General features: G+C 42.4%; 1 protein-coding gene across 1 annotated transcript in view; it reads right to left on the reverse strand.

The window, feature by feature from the left end:
• P2RY8 (P2Y receptor family member 8) overlaps positions 1-12,958 on the reverse strand; it is a 51,375-nt gene extending 38,417 nt beyond the window's left edge. The window contains exon 1 of the mRNA XM_062628698.1: positions 12,930-12,958. The gene's annotated coding sequence lies outside the window, so the exon portion shown is untranslated. The remainder of the gene's footprint in view (positions 1-12,929) is intronic.
• Between the last annotated feature and the right edge of the window lie 306 nt (positions 12,959-13,264).

The raw sequence follows: 13,264 nt of genomic DNA on the forward strand, positions 1-13,264 counted from the left end.
CTTTGCGCAACATGCATACAAAAAGATTAGTGCTATTTCTTGCAGAAAGGAAGTGGCATGTGAGAGAGAAAGAATTTAGGTAGTACATGTTTCCAAAGATCTCTCTATTGCAGCTCGAATCAGAAACCTCCATCCTACTCTTATGATACGAGCACCAGGCAGTATTTTCAAACTTGAAATTATTCCTGGGAACTATGCGGTAAAAAAAAGTGAGGGTCAAATTGTAGTCCCAGTTCTGCTGAGAGGGGAGTAAAATCATTGCATCTCCTGGAATGATTCCATGCTTACTGACATCCTTATGGGTCTACAGCTTTGCTCCGTACATCCTTGTTGCTTTTGCTTGTAAAGCTGTGCATGCAAAATGCTCCCACTCAGGTGAGGGAAGGTACTTTGGGGTGACTCAGGGAAGAACCCATGGCTCTTGGGATACTCAGGGGGCACAGGGAGCCAGCTAAGAGAGAATGCAAGGAGGGCAGCACCTGTGGATGTGCAGTAAGATGGGAAAGAAGCAAAAAAGGAAGCAGAATGGCTCAGGAACCCTGTGTCAGAGAGCCCAGGCAGCTGGAGAGGAGAGCTGCCTGCCCAGGGCACTTGCTATGTCAGGTGTCCTCTCAGATGCAGCTTTCCAGAGGAGTGGCAGCCTCAATGCAAACCTGGTGCCTCAGATGCCTACAGCACTCCAGCTGCAGCATGACCCCAGCTCCCACAGGGTGCAGCTGTGCCCCATGGAGCCACTTCTGTGGCTGGTGCTCCCTGGCAGCAGACATGGATCTAGAGCCAAACTTTGGGCAGCAGGTGAGGCTGTAAGGCCAGCTCATGAGAGAGGAGAGGTGCAAAGCAGCAGGTTGAGTTTCTGCTGTGCTATGCTTTGCTGTACACTTCAGATACTAGGGGCTACACAACGTGTTGGGCCGTGACCATAAATGAATGACAAAATCATCAACACCATTAGAAAACGTAACTACAATACGTTAACACTGAATGTATCAACAATGCAAATACTGACTGCAAAGAGGAAACCAAATTTACGTAGGCAGATTAAAGCTAATCTGAGTGTCTTTTTGCCATTCTGTTTTTAACTGCAGGCTCTATAAACTCATCTATACTTACCCTTGACCCAGGCAACAATGAATTATGCTCTCAGTAAGATATTTGTTTGCTGCATGACTGAATGTTTATTGTATTGTCTTCAGTCATTTCCTTTAACAATGAGAACGGGAAAGAAGCTTTAGAAGAGTGTTTTTTTAAGCCCTAGAAATGCAGTCCAGCAGGGTGCAGGGCCCCTGTACTAATGTGTACCTTGCATTTCTAATACATATCCTGGAGTATTCTGATGGCAAGGAAGATCTGCTCCTTTCTTGCTATTCACACTGAGCTGCTTTTAGTACCAAAAATTGTCTCTAAGAGAATTTGCAATCATGTTCTGGCAGAGAGCCGCATACACTCTTCTGTGGTTTTTGCAGTCTGAGCTCTAAAATAGCAGTCTTTTCAGGTCCCAAATAAAATTATATTGTGTATCTTTTCCATAAGAAATGTATTTTCAGTTCTGCAATTCTTCTCTCAGGAAGTTCTTGGCATATCTTCAGTTCCATTGAATGTCTCAGGAATGCATCTGCAGATCTTCATTTGTGCCTTTTGCTGAAACTCTTTGTACCCAAATAACAACAATGGAATTAAAGAGGGGACTGTTTAAGCAGAGTCTCTCACCTAAGTGGTGTTTCTTAAGGGAAACATCTCAGGGCAACAAACACATGAAAGTGAGCTGCTATCTGTCATCCCTGTGCTGAAAAGTGCTAAGTATCTTCCAAAGTGGAAGTGAAATCTTGAAGAGGAGTCACACCAAAGGAGCAGTCCTGAACATCTCAGGTGTTTGCAGCTTCAAGGGAACAGTTCCTGGGCATTGCCCGAGGCTTCTTCACTTGGCCTGAACTGGAGCATCACCTTCTTCTGCAGAAAGCAACTGTGAAGGGTGACAGAGCATGGACCTGAAGAGCCGGCTCCTTCCTGGAGACAGCAGGCCACACAGGCTCTCCTTGCCACACAGCAAAGACCTCCGGGTAAGTTAAAGGGGAATTTCACAGAGGAAGCCTGAGGCATATAACAGCTACGGGAGACATGACAGGAGCCTGGGCTGACAGGAAAGTGAGGGAAGGGCTGTCAGGGCAGTGGGCAGCTTTCACTGCCGGGCATCTATCCTGTTTTGTTAACTAATGCTGCCAGAGCGGTAGGATGGATTTGGTGATCTGTTCTGGGATTACCCTTTTTTAGGAAAGAAGGCCAAATAAGTAAAGAACACATTTTATTTCTAAAATGTGTGTATTATGTGTATTTAAGCAGCAAATTCCCTTACATGTCAGAAAAACTTTATTTTTAATTTGGAAAATACTATGCATTTTCTTCCATAAATAAATATTTATTTTTAAAAATAATTTTCCACAATGTTTAGTATGTCTCCCAGTTTTAATAGCAGTTTTGGCATTTGTACATAATGCATCAGGAATGGATGTTTCCTTAGGTACTCTGAATAGCTGTTCCACCAAATAAAAGTTTCCACTAATGTGTGTTTTACTCCTTCTCAATTATTATTCCTCTCTGTTCTCCAGTTCCATTTTCTCTTGTCACCCTGGATTCAGTCCATTTCTTGCTAACAGGATTCTGGTTAGAAGGTGCGTTACATGTTTAGGTTGCTTAAATTTAGTAGGATTTAAACCTATGGGTTTTTTTGTGGTTTGTTTGGGGGTCTTTTTTTTTGGGGGGGGGGGGTTGTTTTGTTTTTTATTGTTTCATTTTGTTTTTTTATAAGGCATATTGTCCCTTATCATCCTCGTGGCCCTCCTCTGGACTTGTTCCTACAGGAGACAGGTAACAGTCTCTCCTGGTGACTTCTGCCATGATGCCGAGCTACTGACACAATGAATGCAGGTGTTCTCAATTGTTTGATGGGCACCAAAATCCTCCTGTGGGCTGTATGCTGCCACATGCAATTATAACAGGCCTAACAGCAGCAGCCAAATGACAGCTTGAACTCCCTTCCCTGAAAGCAAGGGAGCAGCTCACGGAGTGGAGAGCCCCGGGGGGGGGGGCTCGATTGCTTTCAGCCCGGCACCACTCACTGGGAGTGAGTGAACAAGCTGTCTGGCTAGGGTTTAAACCACGACAGGCTCCCTGGCCAGCAGCAAGTATGGGAGCATTTACTATAGCTGCAGGAAAATACACCCATGAGTGAGCAAATGAATCTGAAGTCGTTTGGAGGAAGGCCCTAGCATATTTGTATAGCTCTAACAGAAACACTGAAAGCACCAGTATCTATCCCAGTTGAGATGGCCTGCCTGCTGGACCAGTGTGAGCCACTGCTTCTCCTACATGACCTGGAATATTTTGGGAAACCTGAATCCAGTGGCAGAGAAGCAAGCCAGTTTGGCTGACAGTGTCCAAAAAGCATCTGCAGCAGCATTTCCTTGGTCCTCACAAACCAGTTCAGCACTGAACAAACTCTTAAGAAGGACCTAGGAGCCACATGAGAAAAGGGAAAATTGAAAAAAAAATTATATATTTTCCAGGAATTCTTTGTTTCCTGTGTGGTCTAGCACTATGGTTTTATGAAAACAAAAAGCCCTGCTACGACCTGAAGCAAACTTTTCTCTGGGTTTGATTTCTTTTTCCCCATCTACTGTTGAAGTATCTTTAACCTTAAGGCCTTGGTGGAAAGTGAAAGGATTTTCAACTGACAGTGGCAGCTAGATGGCCGGCAGATTTTCAAGTTGTTGAACATGTGTAAGCCTCCAGAAGATCAAAATATTTTGTTTCCCTGGTTCCCACAGCATAAGCTAATTTGTATTGGATTTTCTATCCTGAAAATTCCTCCTGCTCAGGTACGGGGGATATTATTCATCTTCCTTGTTGACACCCACATTCACAGATGAAGGGGAGCCTCAGCTTTTATTAATATGTAGTGACCCATTTGTAATTTCTGATTCTAGAAACATAGCTGCAAATGTGAGAGGCTGTATGTTTAATGAGCCTATGGCTGGGGATGATAAGAGACACTTCCTGCAGGTTTAAGCTCATCTATTGTTTTTCATAACAATGGGGAAAAAATCAAACGTGTTTTCTAAATCAGCAATTTATGACACAGTTAGTTTGCATTCCCTAATGAGGAAGCGTTAGGGAATACCCAGACTTAAGAAGGAGAAAGGATTTCAGGAAACAGGATAAAAATTAAGGCTAGTATGTCAGTAATTGCAGCTCATTAAGCTACACAGTATGTAAATAAATGTCATTGCTCAGTAAGTCAATTTTCTTCATCACACAAGTAGAAGCCTCTACTGACACCGCCTTCCTTCCCCATACAATTGTATGCATTTTCATGAGCATGAAACTCTTCTTCCCACATGCTGCAAGATCCTCCTTCAATGTAGAAGTCACTAGCTCTCCCTTTTTGATATGAGCTGTTCTGTCCCTTCCCTAACAGCAACAGCTGGCACCACAAACATCCTCCTGCTCCTGCAAGAGCAAGGCAGCAGCAAACAATTGCTGTCCCAGGGAAGGGAAGAGAAGCAGCAGGAGGGACAGCCAGCCCTTTTCCAAGATTCCTCTGTTGTTAACTTATGCCAGGTCACATTCAGGAAAATCAAAACTGCTGATTACAAAGCCTTTGCTCCTTATCCCCCCCTCTCCCCAGCTTCTTTCCCTTCAGCAGGCTCTGGCTGGATGCAATGCAGGGCTCTGTCCCCCAAAATACACTTTCAGAATGCTGCAGCGGAGACTGTGACTACTCGGGAAGCCTGATATGTCTTCAAGGGTGTCTGCTTTGACTGTGAGATCAAAGAGCAGCTAGGGAGCTTTGACTACCCTCAGGGACTTGCCACCGTTTGACCAAAGCCAAGACACAGGCCAGCACTGAACTGCAGATGTGAAGGAGCAATTGCAATCCAAACACTTCCCTTGGTTCCCTCTTCACTGCCACCATTACTTTACTTAACTCAGACTTGGCCAGTTGTACAAACTGGAGATGGAGAGGATGGAGGTGGTTTGATCTCCTTTCCCAAGTAACAAGGAACAGGACAAGAGATAACAGCCTGAAGCTGCAGGGGAGGTTTAGTTTTGATATTAGAAAAAGTTTCTTCACCAAGGGGGTTGTCAGACTTTGGCACAGGCTGCCCAGAGCAGCAGTGGAATCACTGTCTGGAAGTGTTCAAAAACTGTGTAGATGAGTCCCTCAGTAACATGGCTTAGTGGTGGCCTTGGCAGTGCTTGGGGTAATGGTTGGGACTTTTCCAACCTGGTTGATTCATAGAGTTATAGAATAGTTAGGGTTGGAAAGGACCCTAAGATCATCTAGTTCCAAACTTTATGAACAAGTTTTCTTAGGCCCAGCTATAGCTTACAGCAACCTTCACCCTTGTTTTGTCAGCAAAGATAACATTTCCTTTTCATCTTCCTCTACCCTATAAGGCCAGATAAGAGTCAGTTTAAAGCTCCAACGCTCATCAGCTGATACTGCAGCAGTTTTGTGGCTAAAAATCACATTAGCTTTGTCTGGAGGGCAGTCTGTCCCATGTCTCTGAAATTGCTGTCCTGGAATAAAATGAAATCTCTTTCTAGAAGTGCCCATTTCTTCCAGTTGAAGATTAACCCAGACACCTACATTTTAGACTTTGTGACTTACTCCAGACAGGCAAGTCTTAACTTATGGGTGTATTAATAAGTTAAACTCATTACTGCCATTTCTGAGCATATATTCAGCATGCAGGTTCTCAAAACTGGCCATGGTATACTCAGTATATGAAACTAAACTATTTGAGTGTAGTTTAGAAGAAATGTGATAACAAATGAGTATAAAAGTAATCTCCCCCCTCCCCCCAGTTCCTCATAAAGAGAAATAACTATTTCATTTCTGTGGGTGTACAGGTTAGAAAAATTAAAAACATGAATCTGAGTTAGTACCAGTTTGTGCAACTGATGCTCCAGATTATTAAGTCTAGGGTATTGTTAGCTATGCCTACAGACCTTTCAAATTAAATGTTGCAGAACTAGAGCATGGGACCAGAAAGTAACAGTGTATTTTTAATTCTAGCACTTTTACCTGGAGGTCCTACTGCCAGTCTCATGTATCTAGAAATACTAAATGTGAGAAATATAAAGAGGTTGTTTTAAAAATCAGTTTTTTTTTCCTTTAATACTAGCTTTATAGATTGTCATTCACTGAAATTCATACATTCAAAACCTTTTTTTGCAACTAGGGGGATGATAAACTTTCTTTAAGAGCAAAAAACGGGTGAGAAGAAAGTTCAAATTCTAATTGAAAGGAATAAATGAATGCAATTAAAAAAGGATCTGAGGTGATCTGGAGTTGAACCTAAACCAGTTCCATTTATCCACAAGAAAAGTTCCCTTGAGAGAAAAGAGAGAAATCCAGCCTCATCAGCCGTTTTGAATATGACCAGGTAGAAGAATCCCAGGCAGCTGCACTGATAGAAAAGAAGTCATACTACTGGTGCGAGATGTAGGTGAATCCTACTCTGAAGGATATTTTTGCAGCTGCAGCATGGAATATAAACTGCTGACTAAATGTTTCCAGATCAACAGGAAAGGAAGTTTCCAAAAGGAAGACAGGCATTTATTAAAGGGAAAATGACATTTTTAAAAGTAGCTTGGGATGTCAAACTTATGAAAACTAGGAGATAATAGCTTGAAAAGTCACTCTCCCTCTGTACAAACATTGTGAGAAAGTTTGCTCTTTGACTACATAACCATAGTCACCCTTCCCCTTGTGCATCTGCTGGGGGGGATGGGGGGAGGGGGGGGAGGGAGGGGGTGCTTCTGGGCTTGAGTGTGAATCCAACCGTAGAAAAAATGCAAAAGACTTATTCAGGAATCGCCATCATGCATGTCGGATTTCGAATCTGTAGTGATGGGCAGCTACCCACCAGGTGGTGCCATGCAAGCACGCTGGTTTACAGCGGTACCTCCAGCAAGGGCCTTGCGCTCCTCCAAACTGTAATCTGTTCTAGTGGAAATCAGCCCTGGGAGATAATTCTTGCAGCTGTGTTGCTACCCTGCTCTTTGGAGCTCTGTTCTATTTTTTCAAGAAACAACGTAAAGTAAACATGAAGGAAAGAAAAAGAAAGAATCTTGCTATAATTCATACATTTTTTGACACTGTCTCCATTGACTTTTCCTCCATGTGAAAAAGCATATATTCAAGTCCCGAGATAAAAGTTTCGATTGATGTTTCTGTGTTGAAACAATTGTGCTTATTAGCAACGAGCAGGCAAACTGGTATTACAACAATGAAAAAGTGTTGGGGTTTAGTCAGCAGATACCAACACTGACAGCACAGCTTGGGATGGAAATATGTGCTGTCCTAGGGTGGAAGATAATCTCTGACACTCAGTAATACTCTCTTTCTTCCACTTGTCTTCACAACTATTTTACTAGCATGCCCTTTCCCACACACAAATCTTAACAATCTTTTTTGGACAGTATGAAATCTGGCCTTCCATCTCCTGCCTGAACTCCCTGTGGAGGACAGTTTATTCATTTATACTGAGCATTTTACTTCCTTTTGTCCCTTTTCCATTTGACTCACTCCTGCCAAGGTATCTACTGTGTCTGACTTCTGCTTCTGGGTAGAGCTCATCCACAGCAGAAAAATCTGGCACTTTTGGAGGCAGAAGAAAAATAACACAGTGTGTACAGAAGGTGAGAAAGCATCTTCTATATATCCTGCTTTTGGGGGACTCTTTGGGCTCTTTGGTGCTTTCAAGGCAACTGAGAGGAAAAAATTGCTGAGTCCTGATAGCTTCATCCAGGTAGCCCTGAAGAATAATTCAAATAACTGTAAAAAAATAGTTATAGAAAAAAATCTTAAAGTCCAAGAAGCAATGGCCCACAATACAGTCATCAGAATTCAGTACTGTCCAATAAACAACTTCAAAGTGAGCCAGACTTGTTTTCAAACATCACAAGGAGTCGGTCCTCATGCAAAGCATTGGGATAACATAAATATAGCCATTCCAATGTAGGATCCTAAAATGTCTGGCTGAGGGGTGACAGAGTTTTTAATGTTGTAAGCAAAACACCTGTACCTGCCTCAGAGCTCCTGGGACACACTCCCAGGCTGGGACTCAGTCAGGTGGCTTGGTTTCCTGCAGAGGACATCTTTGGATGCAGGTGCCTGGGATTTGAGGACAGAAAGGCAGGTGCCTTCATCTCAGCTAGATGGAGATCTGCCTCAGGTTGAGCAGATCATAGCAAGAGAGATGCTGCTGCATCACTTCTGGATTCCTGAAGCTGAGGCAGTGGCACCCGCTGAAAATCCCTATTGTTCATTTCCAGGGAACTGCTGCCAAGACAGGGCAGGAAGAACATGTTTAATGCCATGCTTTGATGCATGACTGAAATGGCAAGTTTGTGACCCCCAAACAAAGTGTTGTAACCAAAAGTTCATTCCCATATTACTGGTCTTCTTACAGTAATAAAGCACCTGAAATGTCTCTGAAGAAAGGGACTTTTTTGCTCTGACTCAGACCAGGTGCCATAAGTCTTTTCACCTTAATGTTGTGCCTTCATGCTTATTTTATGGTGAACTTTAACCTCACAAATACAAAACAAGTCAAAAAACAGTGTTTGCATTCCCTTTCATTGCATGTTCCTCACTAGTAAGGGCCATGAGCATTTTTTCAGCTGTTTCACAAGCAGATTTTGAAAAATGAACTTAGTATCCATCACCAGCATGAGAAGGCAGAAAAAAAGGAAAGCACTGAATTGCAAATTATTCATCGCTTTCCTTTTCCTTTCCTTGTGTTTTGGCAATGGTGTCCCTTACCTCCATAGCTAGCTCACAACTTGTCTATGAATTACAGCAGGGCCTTCATTTACTACCAAGTCAGTTTAACATCCAACAGTTAAAAAACTTCAAGCCATATTTATCTCTGAGCACCTTCACTGGCACAGAATCAGTTTCAAGCTATTTCAAGCAGGACTATAACAATTTGACAAGCTCATCATTCAATCAGTTTATTTAAGGCAGGATTTATTTCCTACCACATCTATAGAAAAAGTAGTTTCCATGCACATACATACATGAGGCAATAGAAAGCTCAGAGTACTGGCTTTCATTTTGTGGCATGGCTGGCTCACATTCTCAATCCATAAATGAAACTGCACTTACACTGTCAACAAAGCTCTGTTTTCTCCCTGTGGGAGAAACCACTGGTAATTTTTACTTTGTTGTGCCCAGCTGAAGATAAACCATCTCCCTGTGTGGAAGTGCCAAAAGTATAAGCCATTTAAAGGGAGTCAGCAAGACTATACAATTTCCTTGATTCCATTACAGCTTTTATATTGAGATGGTTTTGCCAAGCAGCTCTCACTGCACGGAAGATTCAGCCCAAAACATGTCACTGCTCATGCCTGTAAATGGTGAGGTAGTGATAAATAAATAAAAAGGGAAAAAGCTCCTCTTATAACAAGTGGAAAATGTCTACATTGCTCAGATTAGACCTTTTACCTGTGTTTAACTTGAGCTACATCACTGCCTGGAAAGACACTTTAATATCTATTAAAGTGATGTGAAGCTCATTTGCATGCTCAAGTGAGTAATATTGTCAGCAATATTTTTAGTGCATTGAAGTATCAAGTAGAGCATTGAAGCTTCCTATCGAAATACAAATAAGCCCCGTTGTTATCAATTAGCATGTCTGTTATGGTCTAACCACTGCCTGTAGAAAGAGAGGTATTTCAAAACTGTCTGCCTTTATCCCCTCCTCAGAGCAGTCAGTCCATACCACACTACAAAAAGTCATTATTTTTGTGTCTGTATGAAGCAAATGCATGATGTTCTCAGCTTTCAATGTTTTTACATGTTCCAGTCTATCCTACCTCATTGCAGCTGCAGACTCCTCTCTCTTCTCTACTGTGAAAGTCTGTTCTGAAAACTTCAGCCACAGCCACAAGAGAACAATGTGCTTCCTGAAAGAGACTTGTGCAAAATCAACCTTTTTTGCTTCTAAGGAACAAAATGGTGATTGGCAGAGCGAGCCCCCTTCCAGAGATGATCAGAAAGAGTGCTGAGGTTTCTGGGAAGTTCAGGCGTTTTCAAGATTTGGGTTTGGTCTGAGTCAGAACAAAACTAGACACACAGAGAGTTGTGCTTTTTTTTCCCCACAAACCAAAGATTCCAAGAAATTACGGTGTTTCCTCAGATGAAACACACCTTGGGTGCTGCCCCTGTTCCAGGAGGCTGATGCTTCTGAAGGTTTCATCTGCTACAGCAAATGCTTAAGGATTTTATTGAGTTACTGAGTATGCCCATTGCCTGCTGCACAAATACTTTAAAGCCTCTGCTTCCAGCATGGGCTTCTCAGGCCATGGCCATGGCCTAAAGTTCTTTCACACTGGTGGCCCCACACTGCAAGACCCTGAGAGCACCAGCTGGGACCTAGCAACTTTGTCGATGATGCAAAGTGTTTCCAAGAAAACACTTGAGGTAAAACAACAGCTGCCCTACCCCTCTCCTCAGGGTCAAGCTGCCCCTGCTCAGTCTCTGCTGCTGCCCAGCTGGGTAACATGGGGTCATGCTGCCAGGGCAGAAATTGCTGTGACTATCCCTGGGGCATCTTTGCATCTCCCATTTTCTTGGGAACTGCATTTGTGAACAGATCCCTAGTCTTGGTCCTTGCCTGAGCTACACCACAGTCTGGGCCCAACTCTGTACCTGCTGACCATCACCTGCTGCACCCTGATGGACTTGTACTCATCCCATCACTGTGGCTGTGTTGATGGCTGCAGGACTCTGTGCTGGCCATGGGCACCATCCCATCCCATCCCTGCTCCTCTGGGTGTTGCTCAACAGACCTTTTGGAAGGTCACAGCCCTGCCAGCCTCCCAGCCAGCCTTGGCTCCTGGCTTGCTCCTCTGGGGCATCCTGTCCTCACCAGCCCCTAAGACATCCTTATGGTAAAGCGAAAGCAAAAGGGTGCTCTTCTTCTCACTTCTCAGCTACTCTAATTTGTGTACATATTTGGTTTTATGGGCTCCAGTAATTTCCTAAATAAATGTCAGGGCAGAAAACTGAGGAAAAAAAAAATCACAATACAGCTACTGTGTGTGTGTGTGTGAAGGTGCAAGCACTCGATCAAAAGAGCCCAACTGAAAAGAAAAGGAAATACTTCGAACATTTCCCATTAGGAGTTATCCTTTCAGTAGAGAGGCACAGGTACCAGGCTAACATGTTGAACTCTGGCTATAGTGTCATATCAAACAGATGTAGAGAGGAAAAGCTATAAGACTCCAGGCTCTTCTCTAATCCTTTCATGGGATTTTCTACAGGAGATATCAATTCCCTTTCATAACATATCATCCTTCTCAAAAAAGTCATATAGAAACTGTTGAAAACTGCCGTACTTTTCCAGTGGCTCACTGAGGTTTATCCTCAGCTGTCAAGTAATTGCCCTATGAGAACAGTGGATAAACCAGGCTTTTTCACACTAACTGTTCCACAGGAAAAGCACCCACCAAAAAAAAAACACTTCTGTAATAGCCTTTCTCTGTAGAAAGAACCTTTGTTTAACTATTATTGATTTACCTAAAATACTTGAAAAGCTCTGTATATTGTCAACCTGAGTATTCCTAAGCTCTGAATGCAATGAGTATTGATTCATTAACGGGTTCACCAGCTTTGCACAAAGATGCCTCTTCATAGTGTCCAGAGTCACAGATGTCTGTCCAGGACAGTCAAAGCTTTCCACAGAAGAGTCCATTTTCTCCCCACATTTTCCAGCTGACCACAGTGCACTGACATCAATTCAGGTCACCTTCCTCCACTCTATTGTCCCTCCAGAATCCACATCTTACCCACCTTCCCTCACTCTCACCACGCCAGTTTCACTTCCCCTCTCAGCAGTTTGTTGAACACATGTGCACAGAGCTGAACAAGAACAGTCCCTCTCCCTGCAGCAAATCCATGAAGCAGAAGTAAAATAAACTGAGCAGCTATCTGACTTTTGGTTTTCATTGTTATGCATTCTCCATCCTACTCACTTCAGCTGCTGCGGGCACCTTGCCCACAGTTCACACTATCAGGTCTTTAGAAGGGATGCTGAGTAAAATGTTTCTTTTGAAGCCTAAGTGACTTTAGAAGGCAAAATCTGACTTGGGCTCTTAAATTGTGTAAAGTTCAGAAAGCTTCAGCCTTTTCTTGAGATGGATACATACATGTAAAGTACTTGGTATCATAAAACATGAGTGGGAATACACAACTAAGCAAAAGCTAAATACATAGCTAAATGAATTAACTAGATCAGTAATTGTAACACTGAAACCCTGTTTTCAGAAAACAGCTGTTGCCTTAAACAGGGAAGTTTTTCACACCTTTATTTAACCATAGGAAAGCCTGAATTCCATACAGACATTTTCAATAAAATATAGTTTGCTATAGTACTCAATTCAGCACAGTTTTACATAATTACACAATTAATGTGGCAAAATAAAAGCACATCATTTATAATCCATGGGACTTTGGGGAATTTATAAATCAAATATTTGTCTGGAGGGTTTTAATCTTCTGGAATCTGTCTCACTAACACACAAAGTAAAGGCAGACCAAAACCTGGATTTACCCTTTTATAACTCACAGTATAAGAAAGGGCAATCACAGTTTCACAAAGCAAATAGGGCTGGATGGGGCCTTATTTGTTCATATCTTTTTCCTGTGGCAAAATCATGCAGAGAATGAGCTCCTTCTTACATAAGCCCTTGAAATACTCTTCTTATCCAGGCTAGACAAACTCAAATTCTACAAACTACAAAGACTGAACAAATGCTACCACAAATTCAACACTTCTGTCAGTCAGACAAACTGAGAAAAGAGTTACTTCTGCTCCTAATGACTTTGTACATTCTTAATAAATAAATTATTTTCTTACCTTATTTTTAAAAACACATTGAATTCCTTCAGTCTTTTCTCACTGAATGCATTTCTGCTGTAGGATGCCAATAAAAATGTGTTATTCTGTAGCACCTTCTTCCCCTTTTCTTTTAATCACTGACAAAGTTATTTTAGAATATTTGCTAAAAGGATACATATTCTTTCCCCAGTTCAAAAATCTATTTTTGGAAGATGCACTCATTACTCATGAAGCACTGTATGGCTGTTTTCCTCACCTTGCATCACCATCAGAGGTATTTTCCAGAATGGACATACGGTTTTGCAACACTGACATTACAATGTACATCCGCCTTTCTATAAGGCAGGGAAAGC

This window comes from Pezoporus occidentalis, unplaced genomic scaffold (assembly GCF_034315485.1).
Source record: "Pezoporus occidentalis ecotype Australia unplaced genomic scaffold, CSIRO_AGI_Poc_V1 ctg32, whole genome shotgun sequence".
NCBI lineage: Eukaryota > Metazoa > Chordata > Aves > Psittaciformes > Psittacidae > Pezoporus > Pezoporus occidentalis.